The 15,490-nt window shown below is 36.6% G+C and overlaps 1 non-coding gene across 1 annotated transcript; it reads left to right on the top strand.

The window, feature by feature from the left end:
* The first annotated feature begins 3,636 nt into the window (after positions 1-3,636).
* On the top strand, positions 3,637-3,743 carry LOC125496169 (small nucleolar RNA R71). The gene has a single exon (XR_007272870.1). It is a non-coding gene; the product is annotated as a small nucleolar RNA R71 (small nucleolar RNA).
* The last annotated feature ends 11,747 nt before the right edge of the window (positions 3,744-15,490 follow it).

Raw genomic sequence — 15,490 nt, 5'->3', positions numbered from 1 at the left:
GTGGGAACTCCTTAAAGACTTAGAGTTATGTCTAAAGTATAGAGTGGAGATTGTGAGAGAGTTGGAGTTCCGAGTGGAACTTGAGTATGTAATAGGTTGAATCATAGGAGATTTCCTATTATAGTGAAGAGTTTAAATCCTGAGTAGGCCGTGGTTTTTCTTCTTGTATTGAGATAAGAAGTTTTCACGTGAAAATCTCTCTTCACTTTTAGTTCCTTATTGCTTAGTTTTAAATTCCGCATTATTTAGGCAATAAGTTCCATACTACAATTCACCCCCCCTCTTGTAGTGTTCCTAGTGAAATAACAATTGGTATCAGAGTCGGAACTCATTGATAAGCAGGAAACCCTGCTGAGTTAAGTTCCTGCAAGAAGAAAGACACGTACGAGAAAGGAACTCCACCCGATGTATTCAAAGGAATAATTGAAGGCTGACTTTTTATACACAATTAAAAGTCACTCAAGGATTATGAACAACCCCTTTGATGTAAGTATCTCTTCCATGAGATATTCTTTATACGCATATATTACATTGGAACTTGTTCCGTATATTATTTCTAGTAAGATTGTTTTATTTGACTTTGATGTTTTTATAGAAATTTAGGATAACTTTAACATTATTTTCTAAAGACAAAATTCAGATTTCCAATTTCTTTAAAATATCAAAGAATCATATACTAGAAATAGTTGAAGGAACAAGTTATACGGAACAATGCATATTTGTGTCTCTGGAACTTGATTTTTCATCTTAAGGAAAATTCATTATTTTTGGCATGTTATATCGCGCTCATATTATTATTTATTTACCAAATGATAGTGTTATTATGCATCATGAATATTTAAAATATTTCTTATGTCAGTATATGATGTTCTTTGTTAGTAGTGGCCAGTAGATATGTGCGTGCATCAAAATATGGATATTTTATGTTGCTCCTACTAACAAGAAAAGACCCAAGATATATTTGGGTACCAAAAACCAAGAACTTGCTTATTTTGCAGGTAATATGAAAGGAACTGAGATCTCTTGATGTAGAGGTTAGTTGTTTCTAGAAAGTAGTTCTAGACATGAGTTCCTATGACTACAAAATCTAGAAAAAGTATGTAAAAGGTTAAATATATTTCCTAGAAAATTGGGTAATAATCTTTACATACTATATATCTTGGTCATTATTATTCTCAAATTTGATTTTCGATTTAATACATGACTGTAAAAGGTTATGAAAGGGAAGTTGTTTTTTTGGTTGTTACATATATATGAATTATTTCAATCTAACTTCTATTCAAGTTTTGGTGCAAGTATAACTATATTTTGTATGTTTGTCTACGGATATAATTAATATTGATAAAGGAACTTATGGATGTAATAAGAGAATGATCGTCAGTTCCTCTGAAAGGAACAAACGTATTGGCACAACTAAATTGATTCAAACGAACTCTAATATAATAACACGAACATAGTAATTAAGCATGAATCAACAGATTTATTAACTGATGTTCATTTTCAAATGATAATAGAAGTTTAAGGCTAAAATTTAGGAAGGTTTTAACAAAAAAAAAAAAAAAAGATTTTGACTAAGTTAAATCATTTTAATGAATTTTTTTGTTATGGAACGATTTTAATAAAAAAATTTAAATCTTTTAAAGTATCTCTTTTTGGGCTTGTTTTACAGATTATATTTCTTAGTTTATGTTAACCCAAAATGAAGGAACAAGTTCATGTTCTTCCATCAAAGGAACGAACACATTGGGAACAAGTTTCTTAAATTAAAAAGAAAGTTCCGCAGATTATCTTTTGGATAGAAGATTCCATATGATGGCATTGCCTAGGAACTTGATTACAATTCTTGATGAGTTTGATGATATATACATGAATAAGGAACAAGCAAGAAAAATCAATCAATATCACTTGCGAAATCATCAATAAAGGAATGATTAGAAGTTGAGCAACAAGACATCCTATGAGATCTTCAAAGGAGAAACACTGGTATTATGTTCTTAAGCATTTGATTTAAGTGTTTTGGAATTAAAAGCATTAAGAATCATCTAAGGAACTTTAAAAATAAAAAGCGATGAGGTTGTGTTAAAATGCACCTCTAATTATTAAACACACAGAGCGTATAGCAAAATGATATATAACGAGTTATAAAGAGTGAACATATTTATTATGAGACTAACTTGTTTGTTCCCGAAAAACAGGTTAAAGATGATTTTTTAATTTTTATGTTGAACTCACAAGTTCCTGTGGAGCTAGTGTTCTTAATATGAAATATGTCACTCTAAAAAGTAATAATTGCCAACTATATGAACATATGGAGAAGAGCTTAAAAATGAAAATCAAGTTCAAGTTCATCAAATAAAAGTTCAACTCAATGAATATGTGTAAGCAAAGTTCCATAAGTGAATATGTAGCAAACCTGCTTGGGTAGAGGAGTTTTGCTACGTAAGGAGGTAGGTTACTTGTGACAGCTTATCGTTTGTGGCTTCTAGTGGTGGTGTAAGGGGGGGGGGGGTCATCATCTTTCTCATTGCCATCATCAATCAAGTCATTAGTCAACTGTTTCTCATCTTTCCTTGCCTCACCCCCATTTACACACACATCCCCAAATCGCCTACCACTCGTAGGGATTATAGCATGGGCTTGTTCATTGGGATTTTACACCTTGGCTAGGGAGTTGGGTAGTGGAAGCACTTTTCATAGAACCCGCCATTTGAGCCAATTGAGTTTCAAGCATTTTATTATGAACTTGCATTTCTTTTATACTCTCTCTCAACTCACTAGTCTCTTTAGCTTAATTAGTCATGAAAGTTTGCATCATACTCTCTAGATTAGTGGGGGTGGTGGGCGGTCCCGATTGAAGTGGCGCTTGTGGAGGGAAGTTATAGTTAGGCCTTTGATTTCCTTGAAATCCCGGGGGAGGTCTAGCATTTGAATATTGGCTTTGATTAATACGAACCAAAAAATTGACCTTGGTTGTATCCATGTTGGCCTTGGTTTTGATTAACATGTTGACCCACATTTTGAAATCCATTTTGATTAGAGCTTTGACCTTGGTTCTTCCACCCATAATTTGGGTTATGACGCCAACCCGGATTAAAGGTGTTAGAATATGGGTCAAATTTTTGGTTTAGAGCATTAACATGTTCCCTGGAGGAAAGAGAAGTGGTGTTAGAGTCTACAAAATTGCATTGGGAAGAATGATGGTCATATGCTCCACAAGTATCATAAAAGAAGAAATGCATGGTAATGTTAGTATGACCGGAATGAGGGGTGTTCCCATAACTATTCACATGAAACATGTTAGGAGGGGAACGTGAGTTGGGGTTTTGGGAGTGACCAAGCATGAAAAGATCAGATGATAAGGGGGACATAGTAGATGATTTTAATTGATTAACTAAAGCATATACTTTAGAAGTGAGTAAATCAACTCTATCAACTTCATACCTTCCACCTCTCTTGGAGGTTGAAGCACGCTCCCCTTTGTTCTAATCTCGGTCATTTTGAACCACATGCTCAATTTCTTGAAGAGCTTCATCCGCCCCCTTCATCATTATGGGTCCACCCGCTCCCGCGTTTAGGATTATCTTGTTGTGAGAAGAAAATCCATTATAGAAGCAATGGAGTTGCATCTCCATCCCCATGTCATGGTGTAGAAACTCCCTCAAGAGACTTTTGAATCTCTCTCATGCTTCATTTAGACTCTCACCTTCTTTATCATTCAATATTACAATCTTAGCTCTCATTTTGATCGTTTTTTGCAATGAATAAAATAGGCCCAAGAAAGCTTTGGTGACTTGTTCCCATATGGTGAGCGAGTTAGAAGGTAAATCCATGAGTCAACGTGATCCTTCATCTCTTAAGGAGAACTTGATCATGATTAGGCGGATGAAGTCTTGTGTGACTCCATTGTGCTTCACCGTTGAGCAAAACTCAAGAAACTTCCTCAAGTGCTCTCGAGGGCATTATGGCAACTACCCCCAAATTAATTTTTCGAGATAAGTTGAATGAAAGCCGGTTTGAGCTAAAAATCATTTGCTTGTGTGGTGGGTGCAACAACGATACTTGTTGGAGTATATGCCATAGGAGCACCACATTCTCTCAAACTCCAGTTATTTACTTCCCTCATTTGTTGATCAAATTCCTCTTAACTAGAGGAACTTATAGAACTTCGAGACATTCGATGATGGAGGTAGGATGCGGTTGCTCTTGCACTCTCTCGCCCCTCAACCCTCTTCTTATAGCTTTTACGGTTCTCTCAAGTTCCCTGTCAAATGGAATAAGAAGCAAGAAGGCACGATTGCTTCGTGGCATACAAGACCACAAGGCTCAAGAGGGGTACTCAAACAACTTAGCAAGCAAACGACACCAACACACAAACAACAAAAGAACAAGAAAAGAAAAATTAAGACTTAGACTCACAAGCAAAACTATTACTCAATGAAAATACACTGATCCCCGTCAAGGCGTCAACGGTGCCAATTTGAGCGTATGGAAAACTAGGTCATTACTTACTCTCCTATTGTCAAATAAAAACCTAAATATCCATCTAAATCAGTCAAGTGGTAATCATGGGTCGAACCATAAGGATCGGAGGTCTCACTAAGATAGAATCACTAAGAGTAAGCTAAGTCAAAGCAATGGTCAACTTTTGGTTAAACTAAGTGATTAAAATTATTGGAATCAAATGAGGAAAAGCAGTAGGAATGGGAAATCACCACAATCATAAGTTCACATCCAATAACCAAGTAGAGATAAGGGGGTTGACATGCATGGTGGATATGCAAAGGGAAAAAAAACCAAAACCCCTCTAAAATCGTTGTTAGGGAGTTTAGAGTCTTAATAATTATGGTAACAACACCTATGTTTCGAGGCGTTATTACCAAACTAGGCAAAGTTAGGAGTTGAGATCAAACCAAGTTAATACCAATCAACAAGTGATGTGCAACAACTACTCAATCAATCATGAAGGTCATCCACATAAAAGTAAATTATTAAATGAGCAACAAAGGATCAAAAGGGGATGGAGCTCACATCAACTAAATCACCAATTAACATCAATAATTGAATTGCACAAATCATATGCATAACCAACTCAATAAACTCTACTCATGTAAATAGGATAAAAACAATAATTGGGCTACTCCCAATCCTAGGTAATGAACTACTCACTATCCATTATAGTACTAAACATTTTAAGCATGAAAAAACTAGCAATAAATTATTAATCTAAAAATAGAAATAAAAAACAAAAATCAATAATTTAAAGCATGATCTAGTGAAGAAATAAGGAGAAAAAGAGAAGTTTAATCTAGATTACACTAGTAGAGAACTAACGATTTGCGTCGGACCTTGGTCCGACGACACATGTCTCGACGCAGATGAGAGAGACAGTATCTACGTCGGACAAGCACACGACGTAGATAATTAATCATCTGTGTCACACATATCCCAACATACGACGCAGAAGGGAGATACACCAATGCCCAATAGCTGCTAGCAACAGTAATTTACGTTGCACCTAGTGCCACATGCGACGCAAATTTCAGTCACCTGCGTCGCATGTGGCACTAGGTGCGACGCAAATTATTGAAATCTGAATTATATTTTTTAAATTTTTAGCTTTTTTTTCTCTCAAACTCACAATATTGGAAGTTAGTAGATAACAGTGCAAGCCTATATCGTAGCTTAAGTAGAACGAGCGATTAATTTCAAACTCAGAGTATTACTCGCAGCTCAAGTAAAATCCTAATCGAATTTTTATATTAATATGTAAATATTAGATACAAACAAAATTTTGCATTAATATGTAAATATATACAATATATACAAAACAAATTATATTGTAAATAAGTCAAAAATTGTAAATTAAAAATTAATCAAATAAAGGAACATAGCAACGGCCGACGTTTTCCATGTGTTCGAGGGAGACGACTTCGATAAGAACCAATTCCAGATCTGAAAGTTAAAAAGAAAATTCTAAATCTGAAAATCATCCATAAAAATGGCAAAAGGTAAACAAAAAAATTAGATATAAAAATTTAAAACAAAAACGAAAGGATTAAAGTTTTTATTTTTCATTTGCATGAACTAAATTATAATTTTTCAGATCTGAAATGAAAACGAATTTTCAGATTTGAAAACTAAAATGGAAAATCAGATCTAAAAATGAAAAAACATATCAGATTTAGAAATTGAAACAAATTCGAACCTGTCAAAGCAAGAGAGAAACTGAAGATGGTGTAATTCACCGGAATATTCGTAAGCCAATATGTTCATGCTGAAGTCATCCGCTAAATTCGCCGAAAAATTCGTTCGTTCGCATAGAGAGAAAACGAAAGATGATGTGAGAGAGGAGAATTTGAGAGTGGGCGAGGAAATTTTGAGAGTCAGAGAATGTGAGAAGAGGCGCGGTGAGAGTAAGAGAATTTGAGAGATTTTAGGTTAAAGGGCACGGTGGGAGTGAGAGAATTTCAAAGTTTTTAGGTTAAGGGGCGTGGTGAGAGTGAGAGAATTAAGAGGCTGGAGTTTTTAGGTTAAAGATTTGGTTGGTGGGCCGCAGATATGCGTCGGATGGGCCCTGAGGTCCAACGCAGATTGGGCTTTTGCAACGCACCAATGTACCACGCGATGCAAATTGTGGAATTTTCTTTTTTCAAGGAGGAGACGATTTGTGTCGTATGTGCTAGGTGTTCCGACGCATATTGGGCTTTTGCAACGCACCTATGGTACGTGCGACGCATATAGCTCGTACTAGTGCTCATTTACCCATTATGTGCATCGTACTCTTCTTTGCGTGCGATGCAAATTACCCTTTTGCGTCGTTTTTATACTAGTGTTAACTATTAAGCATGAAGATTAAACAATAAAAATATGAAACTAGCAAAGTAGAAATGCATAAAAAATTGAGAAAGAAAGAAAGGATTGAGAGGATTAGTAAGGAAACAAGAAACTTCAAAGAAATTTGCGCTCTTTCATTGATTTTCAATCTCCAAACTAGTTATTAGGCCCGGGCTATGCTCCGGGTAAGAAAAAAAATTCATTTATTAATATTATACTTTATGATAATAGCACTAAATTCAACTTAGCCTAGTGGCCAAAACTTTAATATATGTACCTGAGGTCTCGGGATCAAATCCTATACTATGCAATTTCTTAATTTTTTTTATTGTACATGGATTACATGAACTAAATCTCCCTAGGGAGAGCGCCACGTGGCACAGTTTCTTGTTTTCGCACGCCTTTTAATATATATGTATAGATTACACCTCTTGAGCCAAGTTTTCTCTCTCCTACACTAGTAAACAAGATAGGGTTCTAAAATCTGGATTTTTTTTCCAAAATAGGGTTGAGAAGTATTTATACGCCATTTGATTACAGAAGTCGTAAAATAAAAGAAATCCCAAAAAGGCCCACCGGTCAGTGGCCCGGGCAGGCTAGACAAGGCTCGAATGGGTTATTGGAAGTAACTCGGGCGGGCTAGTAACATAGCCGGAGCGGTGTAGGGTAGGTAGGCCCGGGCTTGTACCCCGCACGTTCGCCAATTTTCATATACAAAGCAGAATGTGTGGCCACATAGGAGCCCGAGCGGGCGGCCATAGAGCCCGGGCGGGCGACCATAGAGCCCGGGCGGGAGACCATAGAGCCCGGGCAGGCTGTCTGGAGCTCCGGTGGACTGCTTTGCTCGGGCGGTCCTTAGGCTTATCGGGCAAGCTTTTTCCTCATCGCCTCCCTTTCTTTGCTCCCCTCTAATCTTGTAGGAGCTTGAGTTCCTACACATCAAAGATCAAATAGAAGAGTAGGGGAGGGCGATGCAAATACATGTACACGTGCTAAGAAAGAGTTAGATAGAAAAAGAAATGAAATTAAAGAAAAGGAAACTAAAATGCAAAATAAAACAATCTATACTAATATATTAAAAGGCGTGCGTAAACCAGGAACGGTGCCATGTGGCGCTCTCCTTAGGGAGTTTTAGATCATGTAATCCATGTACAATAAAAAGAATAAGAAATTGCATAGTATAAGGTTTGATCCCGAGACCTCAAGTACATATACTAAAGTTCTAACCACTAGGCTAAGTTGTATTTAGTTTATTATCATAAAATATTATATTAATAAATGAAATTTTTTCTTACCTGGGGCATAGCCCGGGCCTAATAACTAGTTAAAATAGCCTAAAAACTTCCCTAAGAGTGAGATAAATCTCACTTATAATCGCCTCCCCTCATTTTAGACTATCCGAAGAAATTCGTGGGTCGATGGGTTTTGGGTTAGCACCTAGATCCTGTGTGAGGATCCTTCTTCTATTCCCGAGGCAGTTCCTTTTGCCATCCCCTCAGACTCATTAGTGTGGAGGATGAGGGGGGTAGCTCCAGGGCCTTGGGAGGTCTTTATAGCTCATAGGCCTTGCAATTCTAGCTATCTGGACCGACTCCTCTCGGATGTGGTCATCATGGTGTCGGAGGAGGCTGAGGATGAAGCCCCAACTACCTCCGGCAAGAGTTTCCTCCTTTAGATCCTGAGGGAGGTCCTCACACCTGTTATCCCGACGCTACCTTTATGAGCTACATGGAGAAAAACGCCAAATATGTAGGGACTAAGTTTTGGATTCAAAAACCTTTCTTTGTCGTTCGGGAAAGTATACCGAGTAGGTGTTAACCCCTGCTGTAGGATGTGTGTATGTATATCATCAATGCATGCAGATGGGCCTTAGATTTGCCTTGCACTCATTCATCAAAGATCTCCTGAATGCCTACCAGTTAACACTTACCAATTTGCTCCCCAAATGTTGGCTAACCATAAACCGCTTTATATCCGTTTGTGAAATCCTCGGTGTTACCCCAAGTATGCGCCTATAGCGTAATCTCTTTTTCCTAATGCTAGGCCATGTTTATCTTCATGGTCCGGGGTGGTTCCGCTTCAAGTGTAGCGGGCTATCAGATTGTCTGTGATGCCCCCTCCAACCAGAAGGGCTTTAGGCAGACGTTCTACCACATATATACGATTGGTGAGTGGGGATTCGTAACCTTCCTCCCGAGAGGGGCCTTGCTTCCAACTTAACCAGACGGTCCCGGGATGTCTCGGAAGGAGGCGGTGGTGGGGATCTATCTCTCAAACTGGTTGTCCACCCGCTATGAGATGAAGAACGAGATGTTCTTAGCGGCAGCGGGCTTGAGTTGTAGCTACGACAAGGGCAATTTCCTTTATCAAATGTATGGATTTACTATTATGCTAAAATTTTAACATTTTCCTTATTTCAGCTCTTACCTGACAACGTTGCATTGGCCGCTAAACTCTTGGCCGAGCTCGATGCAGAGACTATGTCGATCTCCCCGCCTCCGGAGGTAAGTTATATTTTTTGCTTTAAACATCTTCATTGGATCCCGCCTTGTACTAAGATTTTTGTTTCCCGCCTTGTCGAGTTTCTCGTATCTCAAATTCACTAGTACAGAAAAGGCAATTTGCGTCGGATGTGAGGCATCTATTTGCGTTGGACTCTGGTGCGACGCCAAAGCCCTCGATGCAAATGACTCAGAAACGATCTGCGTCGTATGTGGAAACAACGCAGATGGTTTAGCTATTTGCGTCGCACTCGTATACGGTGCGACGCAGATGGCTATCCCAGCCCAATTCAGAGTAATGTAGAGGGTAATGTGCGTCGCACATAGCCTAAGGTTCGACGCACATTAGTGATTTGCGTCGTACCTCGGACTATGTGCGAACGCAAATTACTATTTTAATAATAAATATATATTTTTTTTTTGACAAAGGGTAAAAAAAAACGAAAAAAACGAGGTTAGCTTTTTCTTGTTCTTATGGCAAGATTGTGAGGTAATTTCACCTCCTCCCTATTTACCTTAATGCATGAAACAAACAAAGAACTACTATATACTGCAACTGAAATCGATTCTCGAACAGTAGAAGATTGAGAGAATATCTCCTTAAAAAACCCATAAACGAAATGACAAAAATTCAACAAAAAAAATCAGATCTAACACAAAATATACTGCAACTGAAATTACCAACTGAAATCGATTCTCGAACAGTAGAAGATTGAGAGAATATCTCCTTAAAAAACCCAGAAACGAAATGACAAAAATTCAACAAAAAAAAATCAGATCTAACACAAAATATAGTAAAAAAAAAAAAATACAATAAACAAGATACAACAAAATACGAGATCTAACAAGGGTACAATTGTCTTGCGTCGATTAAGAAACGAAAAAAATCTAACAAATATCAAAAATGAAAAATTCAGATCTAACACAAAAAAAACGAAATTAAAAAATTAAACCTTAAAAAAAAAACAAGATCTAACCGACACAAATTTCACTAAATATATTTTTAAAAAAAAATACAAATCGCCAAAAACCTTGTTCTTCAAATCTCGTTCTTCAAATCGCCAAAATGAAATCTAATAAGAAATCTAAGCAGAGAATGATCTAAGCACGAAGTCTAATAAAACGAAATCTTCAAAAAACCAGAATGGAGACGCAGAGAAATCTAAGCACGAAAATCGTGCTGAGAATGAAATCAAAACGAAAAAGATGCTTGAGAGATGCGGCTGAGAATGATATTGTGCTGAGAGAAGATTTGGAGAGAGAGAAGAGTTTGAGAGAGAGAAATCGAACCCTTGGAGAGAGAGGGGAAACCGAAACCCTTGGAGAGAGAGAGAGAGGGGAAACGTTTGAGAGGTTTGAGAGATGCGGCTGAAAGTGTGTTTGAGAGATGCATGCGGTTGATAATTAGGTTAGAGAGAAGATATAAAACACGGATTGGGTTGGGCTTGTAATCTGCGTCGCACCATGGGCTTCAAGGGACGTAGATTACTTTGTCATGTGCGTCGCACCTTGGACTTCATGCGACACACATATATAATTTGCATCGCACATTAGTTAGATACGACGCACATAGTTCGTCTTATGTGTCGATTTATTGTTGCATGCGACGCAAATAGTATTTTTGCATCGTTTCCGTGTTTGTGCGACGCAAATGGGGCTACGCAAATTGACCTTTTTCTAGTAGTGATTCTAAAATAACTTCTTGTAGGGCAAAGAATGAAATAAAGAACTCGAATCAAAGATCCATAAAATAGTTGAGCTCTCTGCATTTCTTACCACCAAAGCATCGGAAACAAATTCGTCATAGAGTTTGTCGAAGCATCACTCTGTTTGATCCCCCTTCTTTTTCTTTATGCTTATCAAGGTCTTTAGAATTTGGCATTGTCTCCTACAATGACCTTTAACGCTGCATTCCCAACATTCCACTTCTATCTTACCAACTTTTCCAATGCTCTTGCTGCTTGACTTTCCCTGCATACATCTCCAACGTTGTCTCCTCCCTCAACGTTCAACAATGTATGCTCTACGAGATGAATCCCTAAAATCCTTACACCGACTACACTCACTCAACACCAAATCCCTAATGTTATAAACCTTTAGTGCTTCCTTCCCTACAAAATTACTAATAGCAGCAATCACATTATAACAGCCCGCTCTTCCGAACTGCTAACGGAACACACTCGAAAATCACAAGCTAGAATTAGCTCTTAATTAAATAAAATCGAAGCGGAAAAATATTCTTAATTACACCAATAACTTGACTATAATTCCCAAAATTATATACAATGAAATATCAATAACTAAACTTGAACTAAATATCCAATTACAACTGAATCCATAATCTACTACGAGATCATAATCTTTCTCTACTTCCATTTCTAAGCTCTGAATATCAAACCTACAAATTGAGGGAAGAAATACAAAACAAACAAAATTGCAAAGTGAGTGGAAAACTCGTAACCTTTACTTCAGCCCGTTATAAACAATTTTATTTCAAATCATTTCTTTTCATTCCAACGCTGGCATACCTCATTCTCTTAAACAAATAAGTGGCAAGTACATGATTTGGACAAATGCTGCCTCCAAGATTTGTTATGGAGCCCAGGAATACTACCCCCACGGTTCGTTATGGAGCATAGTCGAGTATATCAGGGTCAAAAGAGTAACCATCCTCCACCCATACCTTGTCCACTTTCTATTTTCAGTTCATAATAAGCTAGCAAAACAATTACGTGTTTATATTATCCAATAATAATGTTTCCATAATCAACACATTCATAACTATGGCCACAATACAAACTTATTTATCAAATATATAACATAAAGAGATCCACACACACACATGAGCAAAAAAGTAAATAATTTTAGTGAACATAAAAGTTACCTGATACGCAATCCAATTCCATAATCTCCGAATAATACTCCACTCCATGATCATCCTCCAATAGCCACCTCACAATAACAACAATAATCAATAAATAATCTTAACTAATCTAATTAACTTCTTCTATTAACCTACTATGCTAATCAAACTAATAAATCCTGCAAATAGAGATTAAGAAACCAATCCCATAACTCCTAACTTGACTTCATACATATACAACTCCAACTACAATAATAATAACAATCATATGAATACCATACTAGTATGATCAATACTCTGAAAATATCCGTCTACTAAAAACTAGAGGGGACTAGCTCCCAAACACAACATCTTAACCTTCTAATTTATCTCCAAAGTACCCCTTTTCTTAAACTAGTAAGCTATTAAACAAAATCAACATAATAAGGTAATTAGACCCAATAACTATGTTTAACAGAACTACTTTGACTAACTCCTATAGAAATCTGATTTAGATCACTCCATTATATTCACAAGTTGAAACATCAAATTAGCAAACTAAGTGATTCAAATTAAGGCCCAACAACTATGGTTCATCATCATATACAACCAAGATGAACACTTAATCAAATTTAGGCTCAATTTATAACTGAGTATTAAAGGGATAAACTTAGAATTGGATTTGTAAATTTCAAAGAAAGCAGATATTGAAATAACGAGGTATGTGTTAAATATAACACTACAACATGTCAAGAGATAATAGATCATCAACAGCAGCCACAACCACCTGATGACACTGCCAGCTCACCATAGTTAGTTAGAGAGTTTGTTAGAAAGTTTCTTAGTTAGTTCTTTATTTTCAGTTAGCTTTTTCTTTCTTTCTGTAATGATATAAATAGAACACCTTGTATCTTCTTTTATTCATTCAGAAATTTAGCACATCTAGTGTTGTAAGAATTCACTCAAATAATGAATTAGTTCTAAGCCTGAGCTCCCAATGTAGAGCCGTGATGGAGAAAATATTGCGTCTCTTCTATTGTTTTCTTTCCTACTTCATTCTTTTTTCTTGTCAAACAATTCTATGATTTGTAACATGGTATCAGAGCACCGAAATTCGATTCTGAAAAACAAGATCATTCATACTTGATCTTAATCAAGAATGTGAAGGTAAATTGTCACAATTATCTCAAAATTTTTCTTTGATTAGTTTAATTTCCAGCTGAAGATATCTTGCAAATTCTTGAGATTTCCTGCATAATCAGTAATCAAATGCGAAATTTTTGAGCTGATTACTTTCATCAAAGTTGAATCTGCAAACTCATTTGATGCAGTTCAATATTTTTCTCTTTTCTTTTCTTCTGAATTTTTTTTTTCTGAAATCAAATTGAAGATCTGAAATGCCTTCTTCAACTGATTCTTTCGCAACATAAACATACAAAATCCTACTTTACCTTATTACATTCATCCCTCAGATAATCCAGGAATGAGATTAATTTCATTGCAATTTGATGGAAGATCTTATAGCGATTGGAAACGCTCAATGTTCATTACACTAATAGAATAAATGCTTATTGCTGCGGTCAAAAAGTGCCATATTGCGGCGGTTTTGGCCGCACAACAATTAAGGGGGGCAGCAATAGGTAATTACTATATTGCTGCGGTTTAAAACCGGAACAATATTTGAACATATTGCTGCGTTTTTTGGGCAAAAACCGCAGCAATATATATATTTTTAATATTAAAAATACAGGTATATTGCTGTGGTTTCTTCCCGCAACCGCAGCAATATACGCATGGCAGGTAAAAATTATTTTTTTTTCATTACTCAAGCGTAAATTTTTGGTAGTCATACACTTATAATATTAACATTTTTAACCCAAACTATCAAATATTTAATAAAAATAATATTTTACAAACCCTAATTACAAAATATATATAAAAAATGGAAAACAGACTAATAAGGAAAAATTAAAAAAAAAAAAAAAAAAGAAAAAATTAGAAATATACAAAGATCTAAATAAAACAGAAGTATAGAGAGAATTAACAAAAATATTAAAATAAAGCCCTCAAAAAACTTAAAACGATGTTGATGGAGAATGCGAACCGACCCTAAACCCTCAAAAACATCAAACGACGTTGATGAAGCCCTCAAAAACTTTAAAAGAAACAGAACCACGAAAAATTTGTGGTTTTTTGGCCATTTATCCCAAGGAAAGCCGTGATTGAATCTTTCTTTTCTTTTTTTTTTTAGTTTGTGCTCTGTTTTTCTCTCAATTTTGTGATGGAGAATGCAAACCGCCGTGCAAACCTTGGTTGAAGCCTTCAAAAACTTAAAACGACGAACGATCTGGTGGTTGAAGATGAAGATATGCGAATGCGAACCACCAGATCGAGGCGAGGGATGCTTCTCGCGACGGAGATATGGGCTGAAATTCGAGGCAAAGAATCCGGCGAAGAATTTTGATGAAAGGAAGAGAGGAGATAAGGGAGGAGAGGAAGAGAGGAGGAGAGAGAGAGAGATGAATTGAGGCGTTAAACTGAATAAAGAGGAGGAGAGAGAGTAAACTTAATGAAGAGGAAGAGAGGGAGGCGTGAAAGTGTTTGAGTATATGAGGCGTAAATTGTGAGTGTCATAATAATATCATTTCTCTTGTAAATGATATCAGTTTATGTAATCTTAAGGTATAAAAAGAGTTAAAAAATAATAACTAAAAGGGAAAAATAATATAATTTTACTGAAACGCACTAGTAGAGAAACGTCGATTTGCGTCAGACCTGGGACCCCTATTTGCATCGGACATGGGTCCGGCGGTAGCAGGTCTCGACGCAGATGAACTATAATTGATCTGCGTCGTATGCGGAAACGACGCAGATCGTTTAGCTATTTGCGTCGCACCTTGTATACGGTGCAATGCAGATGGCTCTCCTCAGCCCAACAAAAAAGGGAAATTTGCGTCGCACATAGCCAATGGTGCGACGCAAATCACAAATCTGCGTCGCACGCAGGGCTTTGTGCGACGCATAGACTTCATTTTTTTTAAAAAAAAGTAGGATTTGCGTCGGTTGGAGGGCCACATCCGACACAAATGGCTCATTTTTCCAAAAAAAAAGAAAGATCACCATTAACAACCAGATCTAAATTTAAGACTTGAAAACAGAGTTTATACTTTTACAAACTCTGTTTTCAAGTCTTAAATTTAAAACACCAACCAGATAGACTTGAAAACAAACTTCAAAAAAGAGACAAACTCACATGAACGAAAATAAAACACCAACCAGATCTAAAAATGTCAAAATCATATTATACTAGGGT

Source organism: Beta vulgaris, chromosome 3, assembly GCF_026745355.1.
Source record: "Beta vulgaris subsp. vulgaris cultivar EL10 chromosome 3, EL10.2, whole genome shotgun sequence".
NCBI classification, from domain to species: Eukaryota; Viridiplantae; Streptophyta; class Magnoliopsida; order Caryophyllales; family Amaranthaceae; genus Beta; species Beta vulgaris.
This window is presented reverse-complemented; position numbering and strand designations above follow the sequence as displayed.